At 40.3% G+C, this 13,051-nt stretch overlaps 1 long non-coding RNA gene across 1 annotated transcript; it reads left to right on the top strand.

The window, feature by feature from the left end:
* The first annotated feature begins 892 nt into the window (after nt 1–892).
* Nucleotides 893–5,788, top strand: LOC123643214. Its single transcript, XR_006736725.1, has 2 exons — nt 893–1,219; nt 5,322–5,788. It is a non-coding gene; the product is annotated as an uncharacterized LOC123643214 (long non-coding RNA).
* The last annotated feature ends 7,263 nt before the right edge of the window (nt 5,789–13,051 follow it).

The raw sequence follows: 13,051 nt of genomic DNA, 5'->3' as shown, positions 1-13,051 counted from the left end.
GATCCTTGGAGTTTAGGGGGAAAGACAACAACGAAGATTATAATTCAGTGTGGTAACCTGGATGCTGGAAGGGTACACAGAGCGTTAAGGGAGCAAAGAGAAGGGATGTCAAATCAGACTTGGAGATGGGTGGTGAGTCAGGGACCACTTCGAAGCAGAAGTGATATCTCAGAAGCTTAAACTCTATAAAGTGAATTGGGGTCCATTAGTGGATCTAGAAGAATATTTCATCTATATTCTTATGTTAATTGAAGAAATGCTCATTTGAAGTCCTCATAAAAGGGAGATGCTTTCCAGAACTACAAAGGACAAACAAATTTGCCTAATTTATCCATAGCTGCTTATACCCTAAAGAGTGGCCTAGATCTTAAGATTGTCTTATATGTTCCAAGAAGAAAATATTGGTCCCTAGGACATTCCTGTCACTTGATACATTTGCCTGTAGTCATTGGAAGGGTGTGTAATTTTTGTAGGAAGTCACAGCCCCCTCCACCACTCTTCCCTCTCAACAGTCCCTTTCTCTGAACATTGCCTTGGAATGAACTGTGTAGTCTCTAGGTTGAATCATTCAAGTGCTGTCATCGTCACATAGAAACACCCTCAAACTTGGTCTACATTTATGGGTCCATGCCAAAATCAGTTTTTCATTAAATGTTCCTAGTTACCATTTGATTTTAGTTTAAAACAACATTTCACTTTTCTAAAAGTGATCTGTTCCAAATCTGAACTAATTATAGAAACAGTCTAAAATCTAGAAAACAAATGTTTAAAAAAAAGTCATAAGCAGACAAATAATTCCAATTTCTAGCACATACTGTTGGTTTCTTCCCAATGTCCATTTTTCCTCTTCTTTTTCCCAAGGGAGTTCCAGGATGGATGCTACTTAGTCTAAGTCAATCATGAGAATTCTATCCCTTCAGCTAGTGGTTGGTTTAGGAAAGGGCATTTCTGGTCCCTTTGGAGGAAGTCAGCTGGGGAGCCTCTGAAAAAGGTTTCCTTCTCCTACACGAGAGACACAGACATTGATGTTCTCTCTCCTTCCTTGGAAAATTGCTGCATCTTAATGTGCCTTTGAAACCACTGCAAACGTATTGCACCAGCCGGAGGAGGAAGCCAACCATGAAAGAAGACAGAGCTAGCAGAATCACTCAGGAGTAAAATGAGGCCTGAAGTACCGTGCCTGGACCATACCCTACTTGAAGCCTTCTTGTTCTGGGAGGTAATAAATTTCCTTGTTATTTAAGCCATGATGAGTCAGGGTTTTCAATTATTTGCAGCCAAAAGCATCCTAAGTAATAACCAAGTGTGCAGAGAAGTTTATGCACTTCGCTGCCAGAACATTATGTCAAGCCTTTAGTTCTAGGAAACAGGCTTATCCGTCTTCCCAGTTCCAGGAAACAGGTTTATCTGATTTCCTAGTTCCTGGCAGATTAGAAATAACGAGTTGGAAGTGGAGAAAGTTAGAGACAGGCAGCCGGACAGGGAAGGAAGAGACGCCAGGGTAGAAACAGGAACTCTCAATGCAGCAGTGTGGGATTATTAATGTTGGGGCAAACAGGTCCTCCCACCCCTGTAGCCCTCGTGAGTTCAGTGACTAACCCATTATGACAGCCATGTGTCATCAAAGGAAGTTTGCTTTTTATTTAGTGTACTGTGTTTCAGAAGGGGGATGAGGGTGAATAATATTTAAAAATATTTCTTTGTAAACAAGGAAAAGGTTAAATGATTACAAGGATAAGCTTATCTGGAAAGGCACACAAACAGCAAACTCACTCCCGGGCTATGCTCAACAAATGAGTGCTATACATATATGCTAATAAAACCTGTTAAAAAGTTTTTTGAAATTTGCCTCATCCAAAGAGGGAAAAAGATGAGGCGGTAGTTTGATTGCTGCACGGAGCAGCTCCATTTCAGGTTTGGTCCTCCTGAGACTCCTCAGCGGAAGAGAAGCAAAGCTAAGGAGTGAGGACACGGTGTTGCTCTTCTGCAAGTTACTTTATTTTGGTTCAATGGCTCAGCAAGCCTGCTTAAGCTGTTTCCTAAGAAGCCTGCCAGTAGGAAGTAAATAAGTCGCTTGACTTTCCTCTTAGAGGGGGTTGAACACTCCTAATTAAAATGTAAATAATTCTCAGGGCCAACAGCTTGTAGAGAAAATGACTGGAAAGATCAGACTCTAAAATTGCACCACACAAAACAGGTTCTAAGTCTTTATCTACACAAACACCAAGCCTATCCGTTGATTTAGTCACCTCGTTGAGAAATTGCTTAAACCAAGATAGTTGTAACCATGCACCGGAAATCAGGTGGCTGGTGTATTCTGCTGACACTAGGGACTAGAAATGAGAGTGGTTTGTTTACCGAGTCCACTGGGCATAGACAACTCAGAACATAAGCGCTAAGATGAATTCAGGGCTTTCCTGCAATCAGCTGGAGAATCCACAGTCCTGCACAGCCCTCACCCCACAGGTTGGGACAGCAACTGCTGCCCAGTCCCTGGAAGTTCACCCAGACCCTGCTGGGGCCTGGATGAGGAAGATGAGCCATCTGGACAGGCCCCCACCCAACAGTGTTACTTTGGTTTTAAAATTACCCTTCATTTGAGGTGTACCCTGAAACTTAAATAATATGCAAATAACAGCTAAATAAAAAGGAAAAACCTGACACTTTTTCTACTTAAGGACCAACAAATGCAACTGCACCTTATATGTAGCAGTTACTCATAATTTTTAAAATGAAAGATAAATGATCTAGTAACCTGAGTACTACATGAGGGAAACAGAGAATTAAATAATTTTACTAAAAATGAAACTTAAGACTATTTAGATTAGCAGTTTTCAATGACAGGTTTTTCCCCCTTCATGCTAGGGTATTGCCATCCACACTGAGATTGGGTTACTGATAAATTATTATTATTAGACATTTTTTGGCATTATCCTAAACACTCTACATTCATGATTTCATTTTATTATCACAGCAGTATGAGTACAGTTATTAAACCCATTTTACAGATGAAGAAAATGAGGCTTAGAGATGCAAAGCAATTTGCCTGGGGACAGAGAACCAGGATGTGGTTGGGTCACCAGACAAACACAGGTTCATTCCTATGGCAAAGCCTTAACCATTACCTAGTCACTAACAATAGCTGTACTGAGGTTTTTTTCTTTCATTTTCCAGATTTTCTTTCATTTTTTAAATAGAAGGAACGTAAGATTCTCTCACCTGCATTCTGATTTGTTGTTTTGAGGGAGAGAGAAAGCTGGAATCATATACAGAGAATGAGGAGAAATTATGTATGTTCATGAAATGTCTTACATATTTGTCAACAGCAGAGAAAAGATCATGACCTGATTTTAGAGTTATTCAGGCAACTCTTTTATACTGAGTTAGTTCAACACTACAGTGTTCTCCCATTCAAGGTTCTAAATCATTTTTATTTATTTATTTTCTCATCCTCCTGATACTTCCTTGATTTTTCAGGTTGATTTTCTAAAAAACTGATTTAAACCTTTTTGACCCTCTACATGCATTCACTCATTAATTCACATAGTTACTGTTTATTGCTTCCACGATGTCTGGACTCAGGACAATTTTGTGAAGGTTATGGCACCTACAGCTTCTGTTTTTCATACAGTCTTTCTTGAAACACTCGCTTACCTGGTTTGGTTTCACAAGATACACAGGGTTTGACTTGGGTGATTTCCAGATGGGTCCCACCTGCGCTGCCTTCCGGATATATAAACTAGTGCATGCACCCCTATTTTAGAGTACTGTTTCTCACTACTAATGAAAATAAATATATGTATATCTTTTGCAATATATGTTACATGTGTAACATGCATATATTACATGCATGTTATAAATACATGCTCAATGTTCCCACAATACATGCTTGCTGGGAAAAAGTACTAAACACATGTTTGCTGGAAAAAAGATACTAAATAACAAGAAGTGAAAATTTTCAGAAATTTTACTGCCAAAGGTAATAATTTTTAAAAGTTTAGTGTTTTATCTTTCATATTTTGGGGTTGACTATTTTGTGAAAGTTTTTGACTCTGTTTCCCCTCCCTGACTTTGGTGTGACCCCCGTGTCTTACTGGCCCTGCTCTGCTCAATTTGATTCCACTTCCAGGACTTTCTCCTCTGGGTGGGGGGCCTGTCCTGGAGGGAAGCCGCTGTCCTCAAACCCACTGTGTTGTGGGTCGCCTTGTCTCACAGGCTGCAGACACCCAGTCGCTTCCCTCTGCATCCACCTAACAGACACCGTCTGTGGTTTGCTGTCACCTGCTTTTATTTTATGGTTTTAGGGCATAACTAACACCCTGTTTGGTTTCGTTTGTTGTCTGTGGGTTTTTGGTTTTTCTATGTAGTTGTTCTGTCTGTTTTTCTGTAGAAATACAGAAAGATTCAAAAACGATGCCACTGTTACTTCCATCTTTCCAGAATCCGCCTCTGATCTCGGGCTTCCTACTTTGAAAAACAACTTAAATCTAATTACAGAACAAGCTCATTGTCATCCTTAATTGGCCCAAGACTAAGAAATAATGTTCTATGTGAAATACTGTTTGTCAACCTTGGCTGTACATCAGCAACACCTCAGGACTGTAAACATGCTGGTGCCTGGGTCCCCATCCCCCAAGAGCCTCCGATTTAATTAGTTTGGGCTGGTGTGCTCCCAGGTGATTCCAATGGTTGATAACAATTAATATAAAGAAAATAAAAAATTTTAAAGCATTTCCAAGTCCTTAGTGATCTACTGAGACTAAGCCAGTGACTGCTCAGTCTGCACGTGAGTGTAGCCCCTTCCCTCATCCCTATCTCACGTGGCTCAGGTGAGGCTGACTCATTCTCCAGTGTCAAGTCACCCAGGCATGGCTAGTCAGCGTGCTCCATTCCTGTCCACGAGTAGACACGTGACCCAAGCTGGACCCATAAAAACTTGCCCCATGGTATTTGCTAGAGTTACCATAAAAATCACTGTCGTTTTACAGAAATTGCAAGCTTCAAGATCAATGTAAACTAGAACTTGCTTTTGCCATCTTTACCCCAAAACCAGGAGAATCTGCCTGAGAATGAAGCTTAGTCAGGAAGGCATTGTTGAGAGATGGAGAGAGTAAGAAAGCATCCTGATAACACTGTTGTTGGGGCTTTTAGGGGTCCAGAATGTAATACCTCTTTCTACTTAAATTTGGAACAAATTTAGAGATACAGAGGTTAGGTCATTGGAGGAGAAATAGTTTTATTACTATTATTTATTATAAGGTGATTGAGCTCATGGCTTTGGATTGCTGCCCAAAAGAACTTTCTAACCCTCTACTCCTTAGTTCATCTGATTTACAAGAAGTCACTGGCACGGCTGGAATCTCTGGACCTTGACCTCCATTGCAGACTGCTTAGTGCATGGTAGAACGGCAAACTGGGAAACAATCTGAGCAGACAGAATGAAAGACACTGGAGAAGGTGAACCATGCTCAGATGTCAATTCCATTCCCAAGCCATGGCTCCTGGTTTGGTGAGCTGAGCTTCTGCTAGACTTTAGCCTCCCTCTTGTCCCTCCGCACCAGTGCACCTGCAGCCCCGGATCACTCCTCCTACCCTGGGGAGGAATGAATAAGGAGACTGAGAGCGGGTGCAAGCGTTCTCCTCAAGCTTGCTCGTCCTGAGAAAGAAAATAGGGAATAAGTGTTCTCTACTTACAGTTGTTCTAGCCCCTGGATCCAGCAACATATGAAGCCAGCTGCACTCCTGAATTTCCCAGTGGTGATCAAATACATTTTCTGCCTTTGTTTAAGCCAGTTTTACTTAGGTTTTTGTCATTTACAAACCCAAAGTCTTGATTAATGCATTAGCTAATTCTCTTGTGTTTAATAAAATTAATTTCAAGAATCATGCATTTAGTGGGTATAAGGAAATATCCCTTCTTGTGTTGTAAGTGGGCCTCCTTTGAGGGTATAAAGGCATAATATGTAAGATTTAGATCTGATTGTCCCTTGGGGATCCTCATACCATGGCCTTGTCTACAGGTGCTCCACTGCTCCTTCACCCCTGCCTTCTGCCTGGCATGGCAGGGTTCACTGATACTGGTCCTAGTGTGTTGCACCATCCCTTGTAGTTCCTATACCTGCCCATACCGAGGAAAGGATTAAGATTAGGGGTCTAACGTGAGAGGAGCAGGGTATCGCATCATACTGTTCTCAGGACACCATTCATGTTGGTGGGCAGACAAAGCCTGCAGTGAACTTGGGGATGAAACAGACACTGAACTAATAATTTGGAAAATAATTAAACCCTATAAAACTAATTTGGAATTTATTTTGAGAATGACAATGTCAATCGTCTTCACATCTTCACATACTGGACATTTGTTGGTCATTTTGGGCCACTGGCATTGTCCTATGAAGACAATCGGAACTGCTAACTGGTTATATATATCAAGTTCGCTCTTATATTAAAACATTACAGAAGCCCATGCATGGGTAGGCTGATGTGCAGAGGTATTCCTAACCCATTGGTCTCTAATTCCATAAATCGGATTAAACTTCTTAGAGTAGGATTTTTTTTATAGTTATTGAAACGAAAGACAATCCTGCAGAGAACTTGCCTAGAGTCTAAATAGATACAAAATTTATCTTTTATTTCTCATCTTCTTTCAATGATTCAGTAGAGGACTGGGGAAATTTTTTTTAATATATAACACAGGCAGACATAATGGTGTTTGGTGAGGTCAAGCACACAAGTGTTAAGGTTTTAAGGCCTTTGGACAATCATTCTCCAAAAGCAAGTGTGAGCCAAGTCCTGCAGCCCTTTCCGTGGTGAGAACAATGTCCCTTGGATGGAGATTGGAGCGTAAAGTCTTCCCTGAAACGGGGACTGAGTCAGTGGTAGTTCCAAGGAGAGTGAGTTCAGGGAAGAGATGTGATGACCCCAATCTTAGCATGCTTTTCTCTCCACACCACTACCAACACACATACCATTTGTCCCATAAAGTTTGGTTCTTTTTGTGTTTAAATATATAATGTTTCTCTAAAGTATCTTGAGCATATTTTAAGCAAGCTTCAACATAATTCTAAACAATAATCTAGTTTTGCTAACCCTATTCTTATAGTCTCTTGTCTTGCTGAATTGAGTCATAGTGTCTTTTTTCATCTTTTTTTTCATGGTTTTTGAGGTCATCAAAATCCTCATGACAGTTACATTAATTTCTTTAATTTCTTCGTCTGTGTCTTCCTCCGTAGTATCATTTATGATCCTATACTTTTTTACAGGGGAGGGGAGGAGTGGTACTAAGAATGGGGGGGTGGTTAAGTGCTACGGTTTAAATGTGTTCCCTAAAGTTTATGAATTGAAAACTTAATCCTCAGCACAACGGTGTTGGAAGAGGGGACCTAATGAGAGGTGATTAGGCCGCGAGGGCTCTGTCCTCATGAATGGATTAATGCTGTTATCACAGGAGTGAGTGCTTTATAGAAGGACAAGTTTGGCCCACTTTTGTCTTGCTGTCACCTCTCTTTGCCCTTCTACTATGGGATGACACAGCAAAAGGCACTTGTCAGAGGCTGTCCCCTTGAACTCGGGCTTCCCATCCTCCAGAATTGTAGACCAATAAATTTCTGTTCATTATATAATATTACCCAGTCTCAGATATTCTGTTGCAGTGGCACAGAAGGATTAAGGGATTAACTTTTGGATTTTAAAGTGTTTCCCTGAAGACCACATAATGTCAACAAAGCAAGTAATTAAACTGAGTAGGTGCTGACTGTGGATGAGGAGTATGCCAAGTTGTTAATGCAGCATGTCATTAAGCAAAGTGACTACCAAACTCAATAAAGCAAGATCTGCCCTGGATAAGCTACCCTGGGATAATACAAAGTTGACTACATTTTGGCAAACTTTCAACCAGGGAAAATGTTGGAGATAAAAGATAACTCAGCCTTTCAGCCTTTCAGAGTTAGGGACACACAGGGGATGTCAAAAGATTATCAGGTCCAAGCCCTGCCTTTAAAGACTTGACAGACCCTTGCGGACTATATGCCTCTCCATTATAGTTTTCAAAGTTAATCAAAATAAAGATGCAACTTTTAAAGTAGCCTATTCCAGTGTTTAATGCTTCCAAGTCGTTCTTTCTTGTGTCCAGATGAAGGTTCTCCCAAATTTAAGATCATTTTTCTTTAGTGAAACTATTTGGCTTCTTGAAAAGAATTGCTTACCACTCTTCTCATTGAAAGGATTAAGCTTACAGGAGCTGCAGCCAGACTGCCCACGGTACGATCCCCGACTCAACCACTTGGACCCACAGTTTCTTAATCAGTTTCTTAACCTGCCTGAGTTTTTCCTTATTGATGAAACGGAAATGCTACCAGTTTAGCTACCTCAAGGAGCTTCTGTGAGGATTAAATGGGCTAATGTATTTAAAGCTCTTGTTGATTACTTATGCATGCTAAGTGCTCCATAATTGCAATAGCAACAATAATGATTGTTATAAAATACTTCCTCTATTTGAAGGTGATAACCAGTCACTTGGTCTTCTGCTGAGCATTAAAAATTCCAAACTTCCCTTTGAAAACCTCAAAATTATCTCACTTTTTTTTCCTGGCCAATTAATTGGTCTGAGGTTATTTAACTTAGTGATTGATATTCCCATACATTCAAAAAACTAAGAAATTTATTGTATTACAGCATTTTTTAATATTAATAACAATGACCTTGAATCATTAAAGGAAAGGTTGCATGATGGTATGCTGAAATTATTCCAAATTTGAGGATATATTCAGCCAAGATATTATTTTTTCTTTTTTAAACCAACTCCAAAAGGGATAATCAGCAATTAATCAGGTCCTGAGGATACACTGGTGAGAAATAATAAATGTATTCTTTGTTCTCATGGTATTGCAGTCTGGCGGGAGAGGCAGATATTAATCAAATTGTCATGAAAAATGAAGGCCTAATTAATAAGTGAAATAAATGCTGTAAAAAATGAAGCATGTTTCCATATGAGTATATTAAAAAGAAGCCTGAGCTCACCAGGCTTCCCTGAGGAAATGACACTTGAATGGAGACCTAAGGGATGAGTAAGCAATGATGAGAGCCAAGTGAAGGGGGAAGTTGGGCTGTTGGGAGCAGCTGCAGGAGAGAGCTATTCTGCCTGAAGGGGCCCTTGGGGGAAAAGAGCATCAGAAAGAAAGAGGATCAGAAAGAAAGGTAGCCAGGCTGGGGAGCTGACCTCAGGAAGGAGTTCCAGTAGATAAGGCCAGAGAAGGAGCCGGACCAGTCCCCACAGGTTCTTGCAGGCCTTGCTAAGGACTGTCATCCTTATTAATGGGAAGCCATTGAAGATTTTAAGCAGATTGTGTAGATCATGATCTGGCTTGCATTTTGCAAAGGCGACTATGACTGCAATGTGTGGAATGGACAGGTGAGGGGCTGAAATGTTTGCAGGGGACAATTAGGAGACAATTGTAGAAATCTAGGAGAGACATGCTGGTAACTTGATCTAGGGTCTGCAGAACAGAGCTGGAAAGATGTGGACTCATGTCATAAATATTCATAAATATTTATAAATATCCATAAGCAAGACTTGGCAATAGGTAGGTGTGGGGGCTGAGGAAGAAGAAGGTGTTGGAATGACTCCTAAGTTTCTGACATAAGCATTGAAAAGATAAGGTACCACTTACTAAGATGGTGACCATTGTAAGAGAACATTGTAGCACCCAGAGTTTAGAAGCAGGATTATGAATTTTACTTTGGACATGTTGAGTTTCACATAATTAGAAGATTTCTGGGGCTGGGCATAGTGGCTCATGCCTACAGTCCCAGCTATTTGGGAGGCCAAGGCAGGAGGAGGATTGCTTGAGGCTGGGAGTTTGAGACCAGCCTGGGAAACAAAGCATAACTCCATCTCTACAAAAAGAAAAAAATAAGAAAAATTAGCGGGGCATGTGGTGTCACATACCTGTAGTCCTAGCTACCTGGGAGGCTGAAGCAAGAGGATCACTTGAGCCCAGGAATTTGAGGCTACAGTGAGCCATGATCATGCCACTGCCCTCCAGCCTGGGTGACAGGGTAAGACCTTGTCACTAAAATAAATAAACAAATAAATAAATAAATAGTGTTTACTAGATTTAGTATCTGTCTTTCTAGAACAGTTAGAACAAACATTACAAAATTCCCTAAAATATAGAGAATAATAATAATAGCTCAGGGTCTGGGACAGTCTGATTAAGGATGTCAGATTGAACATAAGCATTCAGATCTCTTCCCTCCAGAACCCAGCTGAGAGAACAATAAAACTATTTGTAACAAAACATAAATTCACAAGGACAAAGAGAATGGGATAAGAGACAACAGGAATAAACTTTTGAAACTGGGAAGAAGATAGAGAAGTAGTAATCGAATTAGGACACCAAGAAAGCCAAATCTTAAGCTTAATGATAAGATGCCAACTTGGAACACAGAACCCTAAATAATTGGAGCAACAGGTTCCTTAGGAACTGGGAATGAGAGTGGTGCTTAAACAGGGGACTTGGTGGGAAGTCTTTGTAAGAAGCTGGTGGGTCCCTAATTCCCCACTCCTGTTCTTTTCAGGTGGGAGACTGCCTCTTAGTCTGGTGACAAGAACAAGCAAAGGGACTCTGGATTGGGGTTACTGGGAAAGGATGTGGTTACACTATTGATGGCTGGGGATTATGGGTATGTTTATAGACGATGTATTGAGACTTCCTCAATCTTCTTTTTCCATTTGGCTCCAAGAATACTGTTAGCCAGGCCTAGGTTTTCTTAGCAAAAGGTCGGAAGTATTCTCTGGGTGATAAACCAGGAAAGAGAAAGACATAGGAATCAGGAGAAAAGATCTAAGATTAGAGAGAGATGAATAGAATCCTTAGAAGGATGATGAAGGCAGCCCCAGTCTCCTAGCTGGAGCTCATGCTAGAGAGCATCCAATCCAGATGGAAGCAAGTCAGATTTCCTCCAGAAGATGAAGTTGTTAGAGTCCCTGATGAATTTGAATATCTTGAAAGGAGATTTACACAATTAAGGTAGAGTTTGAATTAGTAATAAATACAAAGAAAACTAAGTAAAAAACAATAAAATAATCAAGATAGTGATTCCAGGGAAAGTTGGAGGTTGTGTAGGAAAGGAAAAGTGGTCGCTGTGATCTACAGATATTAACTGTGAATAGCATTTGCCTCTTCATAATTATGTAAACACTCACTATTAGATATGATGGTGCCTATGTGGCTGGGTGCAATGGCTCATGCCTATAATCCTAGCACTCTGGGAGGCCAAGGTGGGAGAATTGCTTAAGCTCAGGAGTTTGAGACCAGCCTGAGCAAGAGCAAGACCCTGTCTCTACAAAAAATAGAAAAATTTAGCCTGGCTGACAGACTGAGACTCTATCTCAAAAAAAAAAAAAAAAAAAAAAAAAATTAAAAAATGGAGAAAAAAAATTAAAAAAAAAGATTCTGAGTGCTCTCAAATGTATTGAAAGATTATACCAATATCTTGTTGGTGTCAGAAGCAGCTATGGTAGGATCATATCTTTATGCATATGGTGAGTTCTTCCAGAACATATTTGGAATTATATTCATTAGGAATTGTGAGTAATCCAATCCTCACTTTCTTCTTTATGGTCTGGATTTTTTTTTTTTTTTTAATACAATGAACGTGTAGTACTCTTTGATCAGGGAAAGAAAGACATTTTAAAAACAACTCTTACATCATAAATTTACAATTTTATGATTTATTTCTAAAGGTCTCTTTCTTATCTATTATGTGTGAATTTTACTAGTTTGACTCTCTAAGAGCCAATATATTTCCAAGTCTCTGGGGGCACCTCACTGTTCTTCCCCCAGCAGAACAACATTCATAGCCTGTTTGAGGTATAAATTACTCTAATTTGACAATATGGAGATCGAGGCTCACCAGCTTGTCTGAAAGTCACAACCAGAAAGTGGCAGGGTTAGGGTTCAAGTTCAAGTTTCCTCATTGTAAGCCTAGTGTTCTTTCGACCATATGAGCTAAGTGCCCATAAGTGAGTGACAATATCTCTGGTATCAAATTTGTGATATGAAGGTATGGGGTAGATGATCTTTAAATTTCTGTCAACCCTAATATGCCATGAGTTACTGAGGTATAGGATAAGATTAATTCTATATCATTACCAATATATTTTTTCCTTCCATATAGGGACTGTGGATTCTACTTTCTACTAAGTGCCAAAAGACCATATGTTTATGAAGTCCAGTTTACTTGCATGCAATTTTCACTCCCTGTCTTATACCAAGTTACAAATACCAAGGTACAAAATGGCTTGGGGTTTTATTTTCACTTTTGCAATTACTTGCGAATCTTATCTAAGCTGAGCAAGAGATTTGGAAACTCATAGTGCATTTCCCAAGAAGCTGCAAAGGTTGTGAAATTCTCGGGGCTCTAACCTTCCTGAGAGAACGGACGCTGACTGTACAAGACAGCTCATTTCCAGGAATGTGACTGGGCAGTTCTCTGGAGACAAAGGAGAAGCCATGGTGATTGCAGCCCAGTCATGTGCTTCTGGTGAGGGCCTGTACTCACTGGCTACTGTGGGGCATCCCAGAGACTTTTCTTGCCCCTCACCCCTGGACAGTCACTCAGCAAGCTGTACTCAGCCAGCCAGGAAAGACCATAAATGAAATAGCCCAGCCCTGCACCCTGGGGGGGCTCAGAAGGTACAAAACCGAATTGCTGCCAATGATAGAGTTTCAAACTGGGTACATATCCAAGAGATAGAGTGAGATTGCCTTCTGCTTACTTCTTGGCTAACCTGTATGTAATTAACTGTGTGACCCATTGTTTTCGGGCATTCCATACCCCTTGCCAACCCCTCATGGCAATGGGTCAGAGGTCTTCTTTGGTCTGAGTGGTTTTAGGCCTTGATGAATAGTAACTCTTATTCTATGCTTAAAGACTAAGGCTCAAACCTCAAAAATATTCTTTTGAAAACCAAATCTCTGTGAAATTGGTCTTACAGCTGATTATATGTTAGAAGGCATGATCTCAAACACCCTTCTTAAGTACCTAT

Source organism: Lemur catta, chromosome 8, assembly GCF_020740605.2.
Source record: "Lemur catta isolate mLemCat1 chromosome 8, mLemCat1.pri, whole genome shotgun sequence".
Lineage (NCBI taxonomy): Eukaryota > Metazoa > Chordata > Mammalia > Primates > Lemuridae > Lemur > Lemur catta.
Note: the sequence above shows the minus strand (reverse complement) of the source record. Positions and strands in the feature narration are given on the sequence as shown.